Below are 17,864 nucleotides of genomic sequence, written 5' to 3'. Positions count from 1 at the left end.
GTACTATTACGAAAAAATCGTCATATGTGTCTATACTAAATTTACAATCAAGATGCAGTAGAAATAAACATACCAAGACACGTTAAATGCTATAGGAGCACTCCCGAATCATAATTTACAATGTATAAACTTTGGAAATCATGATTTGGGATTTACAATGTATATCCCTTTCGTGACCGGCTGACACGATCGTGAGCTCATATTTATGTGGGTATCAATATCAAAATAAACATATTTTTACTAGGAAATATGATATCAATATGCTGTGTCTATCGTGTATTATCAGAGTACCTAACTGAAATTATTATTTAACGAATTCGCGCTTAGTTTGAAATAGAATATCCTATAAAGAAGGCTGTGTATTTTGACGACAAAACCGATAAAGGTAAGTAAAAGATATCTTGTTTTTTGTAAGTGTTTATGTTATTGTAACGGGGTTGTGGTATAGATAAAGTTTCAGCTTCAAGATAATAAACAAGATTTAAGAAATTATTGGTTTGTTTGTAGAGATCTTGTCCCGTAAAATTTGAATATCACGATAGTGAGTTGCCGTCACACATTCAATTTTCAAAGCAGGAAATTAAAATAATAAATATTTATTGATTTGACTTTTTATTAATTTTTCTATATTTTAATAATAAAAGTAGTTTTTCTAATTATTACAGGTGTGCCTCTCGCCCACGATTTGGCTCTAGAGGTGTTAAATGATGGTAACTAGTCCGAAATAGAAGATTTAGCTAGCGAAAATGATGTTGCTTTTGACGTTCAGATGTTTAAAAATAACACCGATGACAAGGATATCGAAGAAACTGTATTAGATGAAGAACCTGTATTGGATGAAGAACCTGTTCCTTCAACGAGCTCTTCTTCAGCAAAGAGGCAATGGAAAGACATGACATTTCAGCAAAAAATGTTTGTTCTATTTTAGTTAGTATGTAATAGCATATTATAAACACAATTATAAACATAATTTTTATTTGGCCCTAATGGTGTTTTACGTTTAATAAAAATGAATTTTTTCATACACTTACGATCCCGCATTCATAGAACATAAGCCCAGAGCGCACGAACGTGACATGTCATTTGTGACAGATTCAAACAATGAATTTTTTTTCTGCATTTTTTACACCTTTTTTAGATACCATATATCATACTTATTCAAAGGGAAACTTCATTTTCACTAAAAAAAATTCAGGCCTGAAAGGACATTGTAAATTATGATTCGGGAGTGCTCCTAGTAGCATTTAACGTATCTTGGTTTGTTTATTTCTACTGCATCTTAATTGTAAATTCAGTATAGTGTTTTTACTTTTTATGTGCTATCGGTGAAATAAAACCAAAGTAATTTATTTTGACAGTACTGCGTTATGTACAATACATTACGTAGATTATATACGTTGCGAAAGGAATCAATATTACCTAGTTTTATGGCGCTCTCCATTGTTTGTTCAACATAATAACATTTTATTATTTATTTCTCCGAAATGTATAATAAATTCGATTTTTTTAATGGGGGCAGCGGATATACGGTAAGAAAAAAAGCAAAGAACTCCATTGGAAAAATATACAGTGCTAGTCAAAAGTCCCTCCCCCCGTATCTTTTGGACGGTTACAGCTATAATAGTGGTGAAATTTGGAGGGAGGAAATAAAAAACAGATATATAAGACGTAAGCTTCTTAACTAGTCATAACAGGTGACGTAATTATGACAGATGACTTTACAGCGCCATTGTGACAGATAATTTTAAATGGGACCTTATGGCAAGTGATACCTCGCTTGAAAGGTATTGAAAATACCTATTCAGTCATACTAATTTTGTTAGAGTTTAAGCTAATTTTGATGAATAAATGAAATAAATATAAAATTGTAGTTTTGCATTTAATTAATTAATATTCAAAATTCCGCATATGATTACTTGTCAAAAAGGTTGACGTTGACGTAAAAACTACTAGCGAATTGAAAAACGTTAACTTTTTTGACAAAAAAAACCATAGGCGGACATTTGAATTTTTATTAATTAAATGCGACACTACAATATTATATTTATTTAATTTATTCACCAAAATCAAAATCAACTAACCCAAAAAAATTAGTATGACTGAATAGGTATTTTGAATACCTTTCAAACGATGTATCATTTGCCATAAGGTCCTATTTAAAATTATCGGTCACAGTGGCTCTGTAACGTCATCTGTCACTATTACGTCACCTGTCATGACTAGTTCAGAAGCTTACGTCCGTTTATTTCCAAATTTCACTATTATAGGTTTAACCATGATAGCTAATAGTCCAGGCTGTATCGTCGCCCCCGCTAGGTAACATATTCCGATTCGATTTTGTTGCACAAAATCACTTAAAAAGAGTTCCTTATAACAAATATACAGAGTGCCGGGAGGTGCCGCGGTCGGAAAATTGTTTAAACAATTTTTTTAAACAAATTCAAAAAATCTATTTTTTCACTTCAAAAAATCAATTTTTTCACTTCATATAATTATTGATTCTTTGGGTCATTATGAGCCAAAAAGGTCTCTTCTAATTTTTCTCTAAAATTGACTGTTGTTGAGTTACACTCGATTTAAAATTTGAAAAACGCGAAAATGGCCGTTTTCAAGACTTAATAACTCGGTTAAAAATTATTATTATGAAAGTTAAAAAGTGACTGAATCAAAGTTGAAAGCCCCCCCTACAGGATTCTGAAGAAAATTTGTCATTATTTTATTACTGAGCTGTTATTTTTAATTGTTAACTAAGAGCGCTAAGTGAGGCGGCCGTCAATGTGAGTGCAAGTCAGATGCACCATTAGACGGCCGGAATGGTGCATCTCTTTCGCACTCACTATCGACGGCCGCCTATATGCAGTTAGCGCTCATTGTTAATAATTAAAAATAACAGGTTAGTAATAAAATAATGACAAAAATTTCTTAGGGATTTTGTAAGGTGGACTTTAAACTTTGATCTGGTCACTTTCTAATTGTCATAGTAATAATTTTTAACTAAGATATTAGCCTTGAAAATGGCGATTTTCGCGTTTTTCAAATATTAAATCGCGTATAACTCGACAAAAATAAATTTTAGTGAAAAATCACAAAAGAACTTTTTTGCTTATAGACCTGGATCCCGCTTGATCCCGGAAAGTTGATTAATAGCAAGCTGAAAATTTTTTAATAGCTTAACGGTGTCTAGTCGGACAAACTTTGATGTATGGGAACACTGGAACAGAAAAAGTTTTAATTGTAGAACAGTTTAAAATTTTGGAACGTCAGATTACGAAAACGTTCCATGTGTTTTGTCGGACAGAACTTCCCATTGATTTGTTACCATTTTATTAAACTGTCATGCAAAAATCAGACTGGTGTTTATCACCAACTGGGCACTTTAATGAGTGGAACACGAAGAACATGTCAAATGACAGAAATCATGTTGGTTAGTAATAACAGTCTGATTTTTGCATGAGAGTTTAATGAAAGGGTAACAAACCAATTGGATGTTCTGTCCGACAAAACACATGGGATGTTTTCGTAACCTGACGTTCCAAATTTTTAAACTGTTCCACAATTAAAACTTCCCCTGTTCCAGTGTTCCAGTACATCAAAGTTTGTCCGACTAGACACCGTTAAGCTATTAACATATTTTCAGCTTGCTATTAATCAACTTTTTTTTGATACGCGGGATCCAGGTCTATTATAATAATCCAGAAAATCTAAGAAAATTGAACGAATCGAAAAAAGTAATGTTTTGAATTTATTAAAAAAAATGTTTAAACAATTTTCTGACCGCGGCACCTCCCGGCACCCTGTGGATTTGTTATAAGGAACTCTTTTTTAGTAAGGTTGTGCAAAAAAATCGAATCGGAATAACTTACCTAACGGGGGCGACCTTACAGCCTGGACTATACAAGCGCGAGCAATTTAAACTAATCGGAAATCATTCGGTCATTACGAACCATTACGAACTTGGGTCTCCCGTTACGTCATGACTCCCTTCTCTTCGAGATGCGAATCGATCCAGGTCTATTATAATGATCCAAAAAATCTAAGCCAATTGAACGAATCGAAAAAATTAATGTTTTGAATTTGTTTAAAAAAATTGTTTAAACAATTTTCTGACCGCGGCACCTCCCGGCACCCTGTGGAATTGTTATAAGGAACTCTTTTTTAGTAAGTTTTTGCAAAAAAAATCGAATCGGAATAATTTACCTAACGGGGGCGACGATTCAACCTGGACTATACAACCGCGAGCAATTCAAACTAATCGGAAATCATTCGGTCATTACGAACCATTACGAACTTGGGTCTCCAGTTACGTCATGACTCCCTTCTCTTCGAGATGCGCAATATATTATCTTGTTATTTATAGTATCATGGGTATAACCGTTCAAAATATACGAGGAGGGTTACGGACTTTTGACTAGCACTGTATATAATATATCATATGGTGTCACTATAGTATGAGGTCTACCGTCGCGTTTATTCTGTAGCTTGCGGTCTACCGAGTGATGCGTTGTATATCTTGTATTATAATAATAATACAGTGCCGGTAAAAAAATATTTACAAAGAAAATAAAACGCATATAGAATAATTATTATTTTAATTTTACAAACTAATAATTTGTCATATTAATTTTCTATTTGAGTTGAGAATAAGCCAATATAGCCCAGTAAATGAACGGGAAATTCGGCGATACCGTGTAATTTTCAGGGGCAACTCCGAATTGCATGAAAATTTGGATTTAGGTTCTACTTACCCTCCACTTCAAAGTTGAAATTGTGCCGTTGGTTGCTTTTACTTGGGGAGTGACAGTCACCCCTTCTCGGGGGTGAAAAAACATACGTTCAAGATAAGACCGGAAATGCATAAATTGACTGATTTTAAGCAACTTCTGTTCTATAGAGTTTTTTACGTAAGTCAATATTTTTCGAGTTAGTTGCCATTGAAAATGTTGATTTTTCGACAAAAAAACTACGTTTTCAGACCGTTTTTCGCAAATAACTCAAAAAGTAAATATTTTATCGAAAAAAATATACCAAGCAAAAGTGTAGTCTGTAAAAAACCCAAAAAAATGGTTTATCAGTAAAGTCTATCAATCAAATAAAAAAAAAGTTGTAGCTCATGACACCGTTTTTATTCGTCTAATTCCAAATTCAATATTTCAAGGTGAAATCACCGAAAAATTAAGCACTTTTCGGGAAAAACCCATTTAAACTTTTTTAAAGTGTTTATAAAAAGCTTTGTTTGAATTGTTAACAAAAGATTTAGCATTAAAAATAAGAAAGTTACGCTCAAAATAAAGTTGGCCCTCTTTTTATTTGTAAAAAATCATGAAAATCTCGCCGTGTTTAGCTCCCCAAATGAAATTAATCGCTACCGCTTTACAAACAATTTACTTACCTATCTATTTTTTATATGATCTGTCTCACCGGTTTAAAGTGTTTATTTTTGAAAGGGTTATAATTGAGAAAGCTTGAATGGGTCACTAATCATGAGTGTATGCAAATTTTGAACAGCCATATATTAACCAATTTTTGTCTTACGGAGCAACAAAATAAACTAGCGTATTTATAATACTAAAACCTACATTTTTTAACTCTTTAAGATTTTTCTTATCACTAATACTTTTTAAGTTATTTTGAAAAAATGAAATTTTTAAAAAAATTTTAGAAATTTTTTTTACTATAAAATTAATTTCTTAAAAAAAAATAAGCACTTCAAACCAATCAAACTAACAGATCATATAAACAATACATCTACAGTTAAAATATATGGTAAAGCCAAACGATTAATTTTATTTAGGGTGCTAAATAGAGGGAAAAAAGGGGCCAACTTTTTTTTTTCAGTGTAACTCGTTTATTTTTGATGTTGTAAATTTTTGTAAAAAACAAATAATAAGCGTTTTTTCGATACTTTAAAAATGTTAATAAGATTTTTCCAAAAATCGCTTCTTTCTTCGGTGATTTCGCGTTGAATTATTCGATTTGGAATTAGACGAATAAGACCGTATTTTTCATGAGCTACAACTTTGCTTCTACTCAATTTGTAGACTTTACTGGTACATCATTTTTTTTTCGTTTTTTTATAGGCTACACTTTTGCTAAAAATATTTTTTCGATAAAATATTTACTTTTTGAGTTATTTGGGAAAAACGGTCTGAAAACGTAGTTTTTTTGTCGAAAAATCAACATTTTAAATCGCGAATAACTCGAAAAGTATTGACTTACGTAAAAAACCTTATAGAACAAAAGGTGCTTAAAATAAGTCAATTTATCCATTTCCAGCCTCATTTTAAATGTCACCCCCCAAGTAAAAGCAACCAAAGGCACAAATTCAACTTTGAAGTGGAGGGTAAGTAGAACCTAAATCAAAATTTTCATGCAATTCGGAGTTGCCCCTGGAAATTACACTCCAAAACGGTCATTTATTGGGCTAATAGTTACTACATTAAAACAGCTTCGGCGATATTACTTTACGTTGGTGAGCTCCTCTCTTAAAGAGGCTGTGATTTGTATTTCGTCTAGTTGTACTTTCATATTTACGTTTTAGTACGTGCATTTTGTTATCAATCGCCTTGTAATACAAATTTTATCTTTTGTTGATCTGCATTGCGTAAAACTAAAATAATATTCAGATATTTCAGTTTCGTCACCGTCTATCAGTTATTCTCCCTGAGCAATCGGAATTTTTGTATATTTTATAAAATCACTATTTTCAGAGCTGCTGTAAATAAACTCACGATAGCAAATATAGCTACGAGCGATGTAAACAAATAGCACAGAACAATTCTAACCTGGAGACCATACGAATACAAAAGACCCAGAGGCAGACCTCCTATGAGATGGACAGATGATCTGAAACGAACTGCTGGGAAAAATTGGCTATAAATAGCGTACAACAAAAAACAATGGAAAGGAAGACTTGAATGGCTAGACGAAGAAGAAGAAGAAGAAGAAGAAGAAGAAGAAGAAGAAGAAGAAGAAGCAAATATATGGTAGCCAACATGATATCCAACGACCGATAACGGCCATAAACTGTCATGAAACAGGTATAGTTGTTCCATTTTAACTTTGCCCATGCATCATGATATATTTTTAAACAAGTTGCGTCAAAACATAAAGTGAAACGTACGTCGATGTATATAGTATATAGTATACAGTATACACAATGTATGTACACTTTGAAATACGTTTCAGTTTATGTTTGGACTTAATTTGTTTCAAAAATTGATTGTGGCGCATGGGAAAAATAAAATGGAACAACTATAATAATGTGTGCATTGTTCCATATCTCCCTATTTTGTAAATAGATACTGATATACTGTTTCTAAATTATAATTCTATAATTATATTGAATCAACTTGTTAGCTAACTTGTTGCTATCTCTCCTATAACTGTCCACACTTTCTTCCCCAAGAATATCAACTCATCTAACTGTTTGCCCTTCGTAATTTTTTGAAGTGCTTGAAGTGTTGATGTTTTTGATTCCTGTGGTAACCGAGTAGTTTGGAATATCTGTGTCTGCTCTATTTTCTTGCCGCTAGTCTCTTTTCTTTATTTTTCTTGTACTTCATTTGACCACATACATATTATAAACACTTGCTATATTCCCCCCAAAGTGCTATATTTCTTTTATAATAAACTATTTTCAATGGGAAATAAGCCACAATTTTACCAAAAAAATGATTTTATTAACGTTTCGAAGCCCAAATCGGGTTTCATTGTCAAAATACAAAATACTACTAAAACAAACAAAATTGTTGTTGCTAAGTAAAAAAATTCTTCTAATAATTTATTTAATCTGACTCATTTATATTGGAAATTCAGACGTATATTATACATTTTAAAGTAGAAGACTTTAAAATGATTTCGCCAATATTTATGAGTTGCGTATATTTTTTTGGTAAAATTGTGGCTTATTTCCCATTAAAAATAGTTTATTATAAAAATGCCACAACGAAATAGCTTCAGAACAACATTAAGACTTTCTTTTATGTTCCAGAACATGTTTTTTATAATTTTTTTGGTATAAATGGACCTCCTTCCTTATGTTTTAACATCCATTACTTGACTTTTTGTAGCCCTTACAGATTTTGTTTAGTTTTGCTATTTTGCAACAAGGATTTTACAAGTTGCTTGTATCCAACACAAGAAACTTATTTTTTTAGTACACAGTTTCACTTTTACATTGCAATCCTTACATTCACGCATCTATATTTTTTCCTATCATAAAATAATTTTCTCTTCTTCTATTTCTAGTTCTATTTCCTCTAAATCTTCTAAATCTATTTTCTCTTCTTCTTCCTCTTTATAAGTAATATTGCTTGTTCATTCTACTCTATCTTTTGTGCGATCAACCGATACTTCTACCAAATTGTGATTAATCTCTTGCAATTTTGACTACACGGGTCTCCCCAATTCTGCTTATGTGGTTATTTCATTATTTTCTTCTAATATTCTTTCCTATAATTCTTCTCAGTACTCTCATTTCTGCCGTTCCTAGTAGTCTTTGTGTTGTGACTGTATCGGGTCTTGATTATGATGCATATTATGTCCTTATTTTTCTTACACTTGCGCTATAAATTCGTGACTTTATCTCAGTGTTAAGTATGTCGTTTCGCCATATTATTTATTTCGCAATATATTAAGTGTTCTTAAGGTATCCTGCCAGTATGCTTGTTTTTTGTACTTAATTTCTCACTTTTTGTCTTAGTCTCTCTAGCTGAACAGTGGAATTCCAGGGTATTTTATTTCCATGTTGACGCTATCAATTTCTATTTTACAACTGATTGGTTCTTTATAGTGGAGTTACTGAAGGTGGATATGAGCTATTACCTCCGATTTCGTTGAACCTCCACCCCATAATTTGATAGAGGGACAAATTTCAAGCAAAATTTGTTATATAAAGTTATTAAAATAAATCAAAACTTTTTGAGTTATTAAAGATCAAAAATTTTAATTTTTCTTGAGAAAAATGCATGTTTTGAACCATTTTTTCATCAATAACTCAAAAACTGTAAGTTTTTACAAAAAAGTTATTATTATCAAAATTGAAGCTAATAAAAAATGAAATATACCCCTTACTACAAAAACCTTTTAATCTTAACTAACAGTGGGTTATAGGTAATTGAATGTATATTTTTTCCGGCGAGTAAAAAACTGTAAGTATTCAAGCTAAAATAACGGGAAAATTATGCATTTTATAACATAAACTTATTAAACATTTGTCAAAGTACTTAAAAATATCTATCAAATGAACCCCCGAACATGTTGATAGCGTTAAAATTTATGCTTCAAAACTTTTCAAAATTTATCTTTTAAAAATTTTTCCAAAAAATGTTATCGTTTTTTTTTAATAACTCAGTTCTTGTTTACGATATCAGGTTTATCTAAAAACTGTTTGAAAGTTAATTCCAATTTCTATTTAAACACGTTGAACCTAATCTTTTAAACCCCTTACTTTTTTAAAAATAAAAGGTTAAATGACCCCGGTTGCATGGTTCCCACAGCAAAATTTAAGATTTAAACGTTTCTATCTCGGTTATTTTTTACCCTATAGAAATAGTAAAACAGATAAAATATTTGCCACAGAAAAAACTAAAACTGGGTAATATATAATTTTTACGTATATTAAGTATTTTTGGAGTTATTATCAAAAGAGTATGAGAATTACAATAATTTTAAAAATATTTTTTTAAAATATACCTTTTTTTCAAAAATATGCATTCTAAACCGGTCAAAATTATCGAAAACATTACTTATGCTAATATAAAGAAGTTTTTGTAAGGATTACTGTAAATTTAAATTTTTGTGGAAATGGCGTATTTTTCCTAAAAAATTCGAAACGGTTCTTTTATTTTCATTATAACTTGCTTAATTTTGACGCTATTACCTTGTTCTGGAGCTCATTTGATAGGTATTCTGAAGTACTTTGGCACATGTTTAGCAGGAATATTTTATACATTGCATCGTTTTGCCGTTATTTAAGCTTGAATACTTAGATTTGAGTACTCATCGAAAAAAATACACATTCAATTGCCAATAACTCACTTTGAACTAACATTAGTTTAGTTCTTTATGTGAGGAATGTATTCAATTTTTTATTATCTTCAATTTTTTTTTGTAAAAGCTTATAGTTTTTGATTTATACGTGAGAAACCGATTTAAAACATGCATTTTTTCACCAAAAAATAATATTTTTGGTCTTTAATAACTCAAAAAGTGTTGATTTATTTTAATGACTTTATAGTACATATAACAAATTTTGCTTATAATTTGTCCCTCTATCGACTTATGGTATTATTTTTAATAAAATAATTTTCAACCCTGAGAAGGGGTGGCATCCACCTTCAGGGTAAAAGCGCAAGTTGGCATCATGTCACCTTTGTTCCTTCAGGTATCCTCTAATTACTCACCAATTTTCATGAAAATCGATGGAGGTTCAACGAAATCGGAGGTGAAAACCTTCAGTGACTGCACTATTACTGATTACTATTGTTTTAGTTTTCTGAGATGAAATTGTCATATGGAATTATTTTGCTCTTTTGTTAAAACTGTGGACTAATCTTCACAGACTATCATCTTCTTGGGCTATCAGTATTCTGTATCCTTCAGCATTCCTATCCTATTCTGTATTCTATGTATTTTGACTATTTCATAAATTCATCCATTATTAAATTGAAGAGCATAGGGTTCATTGTGTATTATGTCTTACTATTCCTATTCCGCTACTTATATCCATAGGTTCTGTAAGTTTTCCATATATTTTGACATCCATTTTTTTGTTTTGGTAGATGTTTTTTAATAGTTTTTATGAAATCTAGAGGAACTTCTTTATTATACAGAAAATACTCTATTTGAGAATGATTTTGTCCACGTTTGTTCGTAATAAATTGAGTTTCTTTCATTTGATCAAATGTAATAACCTAATAACAATTGCCATATTTAACGATTAACACATCGTGTTGCAATTGGCATATTTAGTGCTGTTGCCAATTCCAGCACATCACATCCATATCATCATATCATATCCTGTGCAGCTTCATTTATAGTTCAAAAGATTAGTCTATTTTTTATTAATACAAATGTTCCTGTGGAAGTGACTAACTATCCGCAAAAAAAATACTTATTCCAAGGCCTGCTTGGATTACGTTTTTTTTTCGATAAATCCCCTTTTACATAAATAAAATTAAAAAAAAATGAATAACCATCTTCAATTTCGTTGCAAAACGAAAATACAGCCGAACCATATTCTAGTCCAATCAGAGAGTGCATCAAGCACCTCTACCGGTTTCGAAACTTATTAGTCTCTCATCAGGAGGCACATATGCTGCTCTCTCCGATCCAACCAAAACAAACCCCAGCGTGCAGTCCCGGATTGTAACGAACGAAATGGCATAGATGCCCTAGCGGCAACTGCTAGCAAAAAGACTAAGTTTTCACTCTAATGGCATGTAAAACAACATAATGCTATTTCACACCCCACTACATGTGTGGTTGTTTTACATGTCATTAGAGTGAAAACTTAGTCTTTTTGCTAGCAGTTACCGCTAGGGCATCTATGCCATTTCGTTCGTTGCAATCCGGGACTGCACGCTGGGGTTTGTTTTGGTTAAATCGGAGAGAGCAGCATATGTGCCTCCTGATGAGAGACTAATAAGTTTCGAAATCGGTAGAGGTGCTTGCTGCACTCTCTGATTGGACTAGAATATGGTGCGGCTGTATTTTCGTTTTGCAACGAAATTGAAAATGGTTATTCATTTTTGATTACATGTTTACATGTTTACTCTGATTGGAGTACGAAGGGAACCATTCTCGTTGGAACTTTACCGCGTTGAGCAGATGGGACGTGAATTATAAATTGTAAAATTCCCTCATTTTCCTTAGTCTCAGCATCCGTATGGCTTGCAAATTGTAGAAGCTTCGGAGTTGTAACCAGAGAAGGTTCCCATTGTTTTTAGTTTGGTGGGATGTAGAGTAACATTATGTTGTTTTATATGCCATTACATTGAAAACTTAGTCTTTGCTAGCAGTTACCGCTAGGGCATCTATGCCATTTCGTTCGTTGCAATCCGGGACTGCACGCTGGGGTTTGTTTTGGTTAAATCGGAGAGAGCAGCATATGTGCCTCCTGATGAGAGACTAATAAGTTTCGAAATCGGTAGAGGTGCTTGCTGCACTCTCTGATTGGACTAGAATATTGTTCGGCTGTATTTTCGTTTTGCAACGAAATTGAAGATGGTTATTCATTTTTGATTTACATTTACTCTGATTGGAGTACGTAGGGAACCATTCTCGTTGGAACTTTACCGCGCTGAGCAGATGGAAAGTGAATTGTAAATTGTAGAATTCCCTCATCTTCCTTAGTCTCAGCATCCGTATGGCTTGCAAATTGTAGAAGCCTCGGAGGTGTAACCAGAGAAGGTTCCCATTGATTTCATTCTGGTGGGGTGTGGAATAGCATTATGTTGTTTTACATGCCATTAGAGTGGAAACTTAGTCTTTTTATAAATAAAATTATTCACGACTAATTTAGAAATACGGAAAGAGTTCAGACATTATGCGCTTTATTTTGCTAAAGCCGTTACTGTCTAAAATTATTATATAGTATTTGATTTGTTGACGTTAGATTGAAATGCTATTTCAAAATCAATCCCTTCTTTTATTTTTGTATCAATGCCTAAAACCTATGAAAATCTTGCCAGTCATACAATGATAGATATATCTTTGGTTTAAAATATGTTTAAAAATATGTTTAGAGATAACTACCTCAATATAATTAATGTAGACATGCAAATATAAAATTAGAGAGAATGGTGCATAATAAATTGTTAGTTTAGTGCTTAACGTCAAAGAAAATGGCCGATGATGCGGAACTTAACAAGGTAAGCACCGAATCTTTTTGGTTACAGTCTAATTAATGTCATGCATATTTATGTACCATTAAAATACTTCTTTATAATATATTTCATTTAAATTTAGACTGCATATAACACCATTAGAGACTAATATTTGTAGTGCAGATAAAGGATGAAAACTTTTCTTAATCCTATGTACATTAAAAAAAGAAACGCTTTTCTTTAGTTACGAGTGACTAAAATTAAAAATATTATGAAAAAATCAACTAAAAAGCCAAAAATAAAAACAAATTCAAGCTCGAAGGATTATTCGAAAAAACTGTTACAGACAAATATACAAAAATCTCACACATTCGTTAAAAAATTGAAAAAATCTAACACATTCGTTAAAGAAAAGCGTGGGGCGCGTCTTCGTCGAAAAAACGTTTTGAGGATGAGGACGACGCGTCCCACGCTTTTGTGTAAGATTTTTGTATATTTAAGTAATCTGTCTAACACTTTTTTTGTCAAATAATCCTTCGAGTTTTGATTTCTTTTATTTTCGGCTTTTTAGTTGATTTTTTCATAATATTTTTAATTTTAGTCACTCGTAACTAAAGAAAAGCGTTTCTTAAAAAAATTTTTTCATATTTTTTTATTTTTGATTTTTAGTCTTACACTTTTCAAACATTAAAATATATCGTCATCGTCATGTTTACAAAAAAGGATGTATATGATAAACACATTTTTTGGATTTGTTAATTTATGAAGCATATCGTAAACAATTAACGTAGAAAGTGAATTTGGAAAAATTCTGATTACTCTGTGTATATGTGCCATAATTCTAGGAATCATGTGATTCTGTATTTGTGATTGTTTGTAATATAGCCAGATAAAGGAAGACAAGACTTTACGAAAACAGGTAGGATAAAAATTTGGGAATAGGTAGTTGAAATTTATTATTACTATGTAAGAAAATGTTTACGTTTCTACAACCCCTCCATTTTTGTAAAATGGAGGGATGTAGTATTGTAATCTTTTTCTTATACAGTGTGGCCCATTTAGATTGGAAACACCTCTATAAAATTTGAAGTTGTTAACCGATTTTAACCAATTTTTTTTTTAATGTCATGTAATAAAAGGTCTATTGCGGGACAAAATATGAAATATTTAGTTAAGTTTTCAGGGCATTCTACGATAATTTTTCTTCGTCGAAAATGGAGAATTTGTATTAACGATTTTTTTATTAAAAAAATTTCTACGCCACTGGATTTAGAGTGGCTTCAAATAGATATGACAAAAATTTCATTAAAATATATTTATTAATAGATAACGAAGTTGTGACAACTTAAAATTTTAAAACTCACTAAGCTACGAGTCAAAAAAGAACACCCTGTATCAACAGATAACTATTAAACTAATTATTTTTTCAAATAATTTTAATATTAATAATTAACAAGATACGTTTTTTTCGTCGAAAATTGAGAATTTGTATTAGCGATTTTTTTATTAAAAAAATTTCTACGATACTGGATTTAGAGTGGCTTCAATTTTCAGTCAACAAAGTCAGAATAGCCATGTTAGTGTCCAACATCCGTAACGGATAGGCACCATAAGAAGAAGAAGAATTTTCAGTGTGGCAAATTTCATTTTAAATTTATTTTAAACATTTTTTTGTCTAGTAGTGGTTTATTATTAAAATTATTTGAAAAATAATTAGTTTTATGGTTATCTGTTGATAGAGGGTGTTCTTTTTTGACTCGTAGCTTAGTGAGTTTTAAAATTTTAAGTTGTCATAACTTCGTTATTAATAAATATATTTTAATGAAATTTTTGTCACAGCTATTTGAAGCCACTCTAAATCCAGTGGCGTAGAAATTTTTTTTTTTAAATCGCTAATACAAATTCTCCATTTTCGACCAAGAAAAAGTATCGTAGAATGCCCTGAAAATTTAACTAAATATTTCATATTTTGTCCCGCAATAGACCTTTTATTACATGACATTAAAAAAAATTGGTTAAAATCGGTTAACAACTTCAAATTTTATAGAGGTGTTTCCAATCTAAATGGGTCACACTGTATAATAATAGACAATTTCAACTACCTATTCCCAAATTTTCATCCTTCCTTTATTTTTTTTTGGGTCAGATTATTTTTTCGTCAGGCTAATAATGAGTTTTTTGGGGTGAAATTTGTTTTTTTTGTGTATTTTAGAGAAATATATGGTACACGTTTTCATCCTCTATTGTTCATACGTTTTTGTTGTTCACTTTTTCTTTAAGTATTGGCAACCAAAATTTGCTGCATCCTGCTAATGCTAAAATAAGCAGGGAGGAATTATTGTTCTAATAACTGTAATGGCTATTTTCTAGTGGATTTTGCTAAAGAAAAAGGACTAATAATAAAGAGTACATACTTCCAACGAAAAGACATTCACAAAGATACATGGAGATCGCCAGATGAGAATACAGTCCACCAAATTGACCATGTTTTAGTTGAAAAAGATGAAGAAAATTGCATAACAAAGGTGAGGACATACAGAGGACCGATGAAAACAGCTAAAGGAATCCAATATAATTTCGAAGAAGTGGAAAGGTTTGAATACTTAGGAAGTATTTTCACAAGGGACTGTAATATCCAAGAAGAAATACGTAGAAGAATTCTGTCAGGTAACCGTGCCGTATATGCTCTCAACAGGCTGTTGAGAAGCCAAACTATATCCCGAGGAGCAAATTTAAGAACCTACAAAACTGTAATAAGGCCAATCGTAACTTATGCACCTGACACATCGACTATATAAAAAAACAGCAAGAAATGCTATTAGTTTGGGAAAGGCGAAAAGTGCTGCGCAAAATCTTTGGTGGGAAGAACGTAAACGGTCAATGGATGCGAATAACAAACATGGAGTTATCAGAGCTTTATCAAGTGGAAGACCGAAGTCAGGATGGAGCAATGATGTCAAAGAAGACATGACAAGACTTAACATAACCAACTGGAAAAGGAAAGCTAACGATAAGCGAGAATGGAAGAGAATAGTACTCAAAGCACTAGGCCTGCTAAGTCTGTTGTAGTGCTCATATATTATTAGTATAGCTTTTGCTGATAAAAAACAGTTATGAAAAATTATTGTTTACGTCATTTATTGTTAAGACGTAGTGTTTTCTCCTCGGTTTCTTATAACAGCCTGCATACGTCTTGACATTGTGGTAATTAAATTTTGAACAAGAAGTCAGTCCAATTCGTTCCATATTCTCTGAAGTGTCGCACTAATCTCAGGTAAGTTGTTTGGACGAGGTAGCTGAATTTGAATTCATCTTTACAGTGTGTCCCATAGATGTTCGATTGGATTGAGATCGGGGCTAGAAGATTGCTAAGTAATACGGACAATCATGACGTCTTATTAGTTTTTATTGATGATTCTAGAACTTGTTTCAAATGCGGTACCAGCATTGTTCGTTCATTTTTTTAATGTTTACCTTGTCTTCCAAACTCAAAGAACTACATTTTTTGTTCTGGAAGCCGTCTGTTATAAACCGGACGAACTGCAGCCAATTGGCTTATTGTACATCGTCCATTCCTTTATGATACCCATTCCAGAATAAGAATTACCTCGCTGTACCGTTGGAACTTTACCGCGCTGAGCAGATGGGACGTGAATTATAAATTGTAAAATTCCCTTATCTTCCTTAATCTCAGCATCCGTTATGGCTTGCAAATTGTAGAAGCCTCGGAGGTGTAACCAGAGAAGCCATTGTTTTCAGCCTGGTGGGATGTAGAGTAACATTATGTTGTTTTATATGCCATTACATCGAAAACTTAGTCTTTTGCTAGCAGTTGCCGCTAGGGCATCTATGCCATTTCATTCGTTGCAATCCGTGACTGCACGCCGGCGTTTGTTTTGGTTGGATCAGAGAGAGAAGCATATGTGCCTCCTGATGAGAGACTAATAAGTTTCGAAACCGGTAGAGGTGCTTGCTGCACTCTCTGATTGGACTAGAATATGGTGCGGCTGTATTTTCGTTTTGCAACGAAATTGAAAATGGTTATTCATTTTTGATTACATATTTACATGTTTACTCTGATTGGAGTACGAAGGGAACCATTCTCGTTGGAACTTTACCGCGTTGAGCAGATGGGACGTGAATTATAAATTGTAAAATTCCCTCATTTTCCTTAGTCTCAGCATCCGTTATGGCTTGCAAATTGTAGAAGCCTCGGAGGTGTAACCAGAGAAGGTTCCCATTGTTTTCAGTCTGGTGGGATGTAGAGTAACATTATGTTGTTTTATATGCCATTACATCGAAAACTCAGTCTTTTGCTAGCAGTTGCCGCTAGGGCATCTATGCCATTTCATTCGTTGCAATCCGTGACTGCACGCCGGCGTTTGTTTTGGTTGGATCAGAGAGAGAAGCATATGTGCCTCTTGATGAGAGACTAATAAGTATCGAAACCGGTAGAGGTGCTTGCTGCACTCTCTGATTGGACTAGAATATGGTGCGGCTGTATTTTTGTTTTGCAACGAAATTGAAAATGGTTATTCATTTTTGATTTACATGTTTACTCTGATTGGAGTACGAAGGGAACCATTTTCATTGAAACTTTACCGCGCTGAGCAGTTGAAACGTGAAATATAAATTGTAAAATTCCCTCATCTTCCTTATTCTCAGCATCCGTCATGGCTTGCAAACTGTAGAAGCCTCGGAGGTGTAACCAGAGAAGGTTCCCATTGTTTTCAGTCTGGTGGGATGTAGAGTAACATTATGTTGTTTTATATGCCATTAGATTGAAAACTTAGTCAATTGCATTTTAGTTTAATTAATTTACACACCCTTATTGCCGTTTCCTAAGACTTCATCTTAACTTTATTAACACAAAACACTTACGAAGGATGTATCTAAGTGTAATACTTAATTAATAGAATGATTAGTTAAGACAAAGCTGCTTTTCACTGCTTCATCATTTATCTCCTTTGTTCTCATTTTTTTCTGTAGATAATACCACAAAAGTATTACGACGTTATTATAAATTTTTCGTTCTGT

At 32.4% G+C, this 17,864-nt stretch overlaps 1 long non-coding RNA gene across 1 annotated transcript; it reads left to right on the top strand.

Annotated features, from left to right (window-relative positions):
• Positions 1 to 227: 227 nt before the first annotated feature.
• On the top strand, positions 228 to 1,026 carry LOC126884873 (uncharacterized). Its single transcript, XR_007698176.1, has 2 exons — positions 228 to 385; positions 666 to 1,026. It is a non-coding gene; the product is annotated as an uncharacterized LOC126884873 (long non-coding RNA).
• Positions 1,027 to 17,864: the final 16,838 nt, after the last annotated feature.

This window comes from Diabrotica virgifera, chromosome 5 (genome assembly GCF_917563875.1).
Source record: "Diabrotica virgifera virgifera chromosome 5, PGI_DIABVI_V3a".
NCBI lineage: Eukaryota > Metazoa > Arthropoda > Insecta > Coleoptera > Chrysomelidae > Diabrotica > Diabrotica virgifera.
This window is presented reverse-complemented; position numbering and strand designations above follow the sequence as displayed.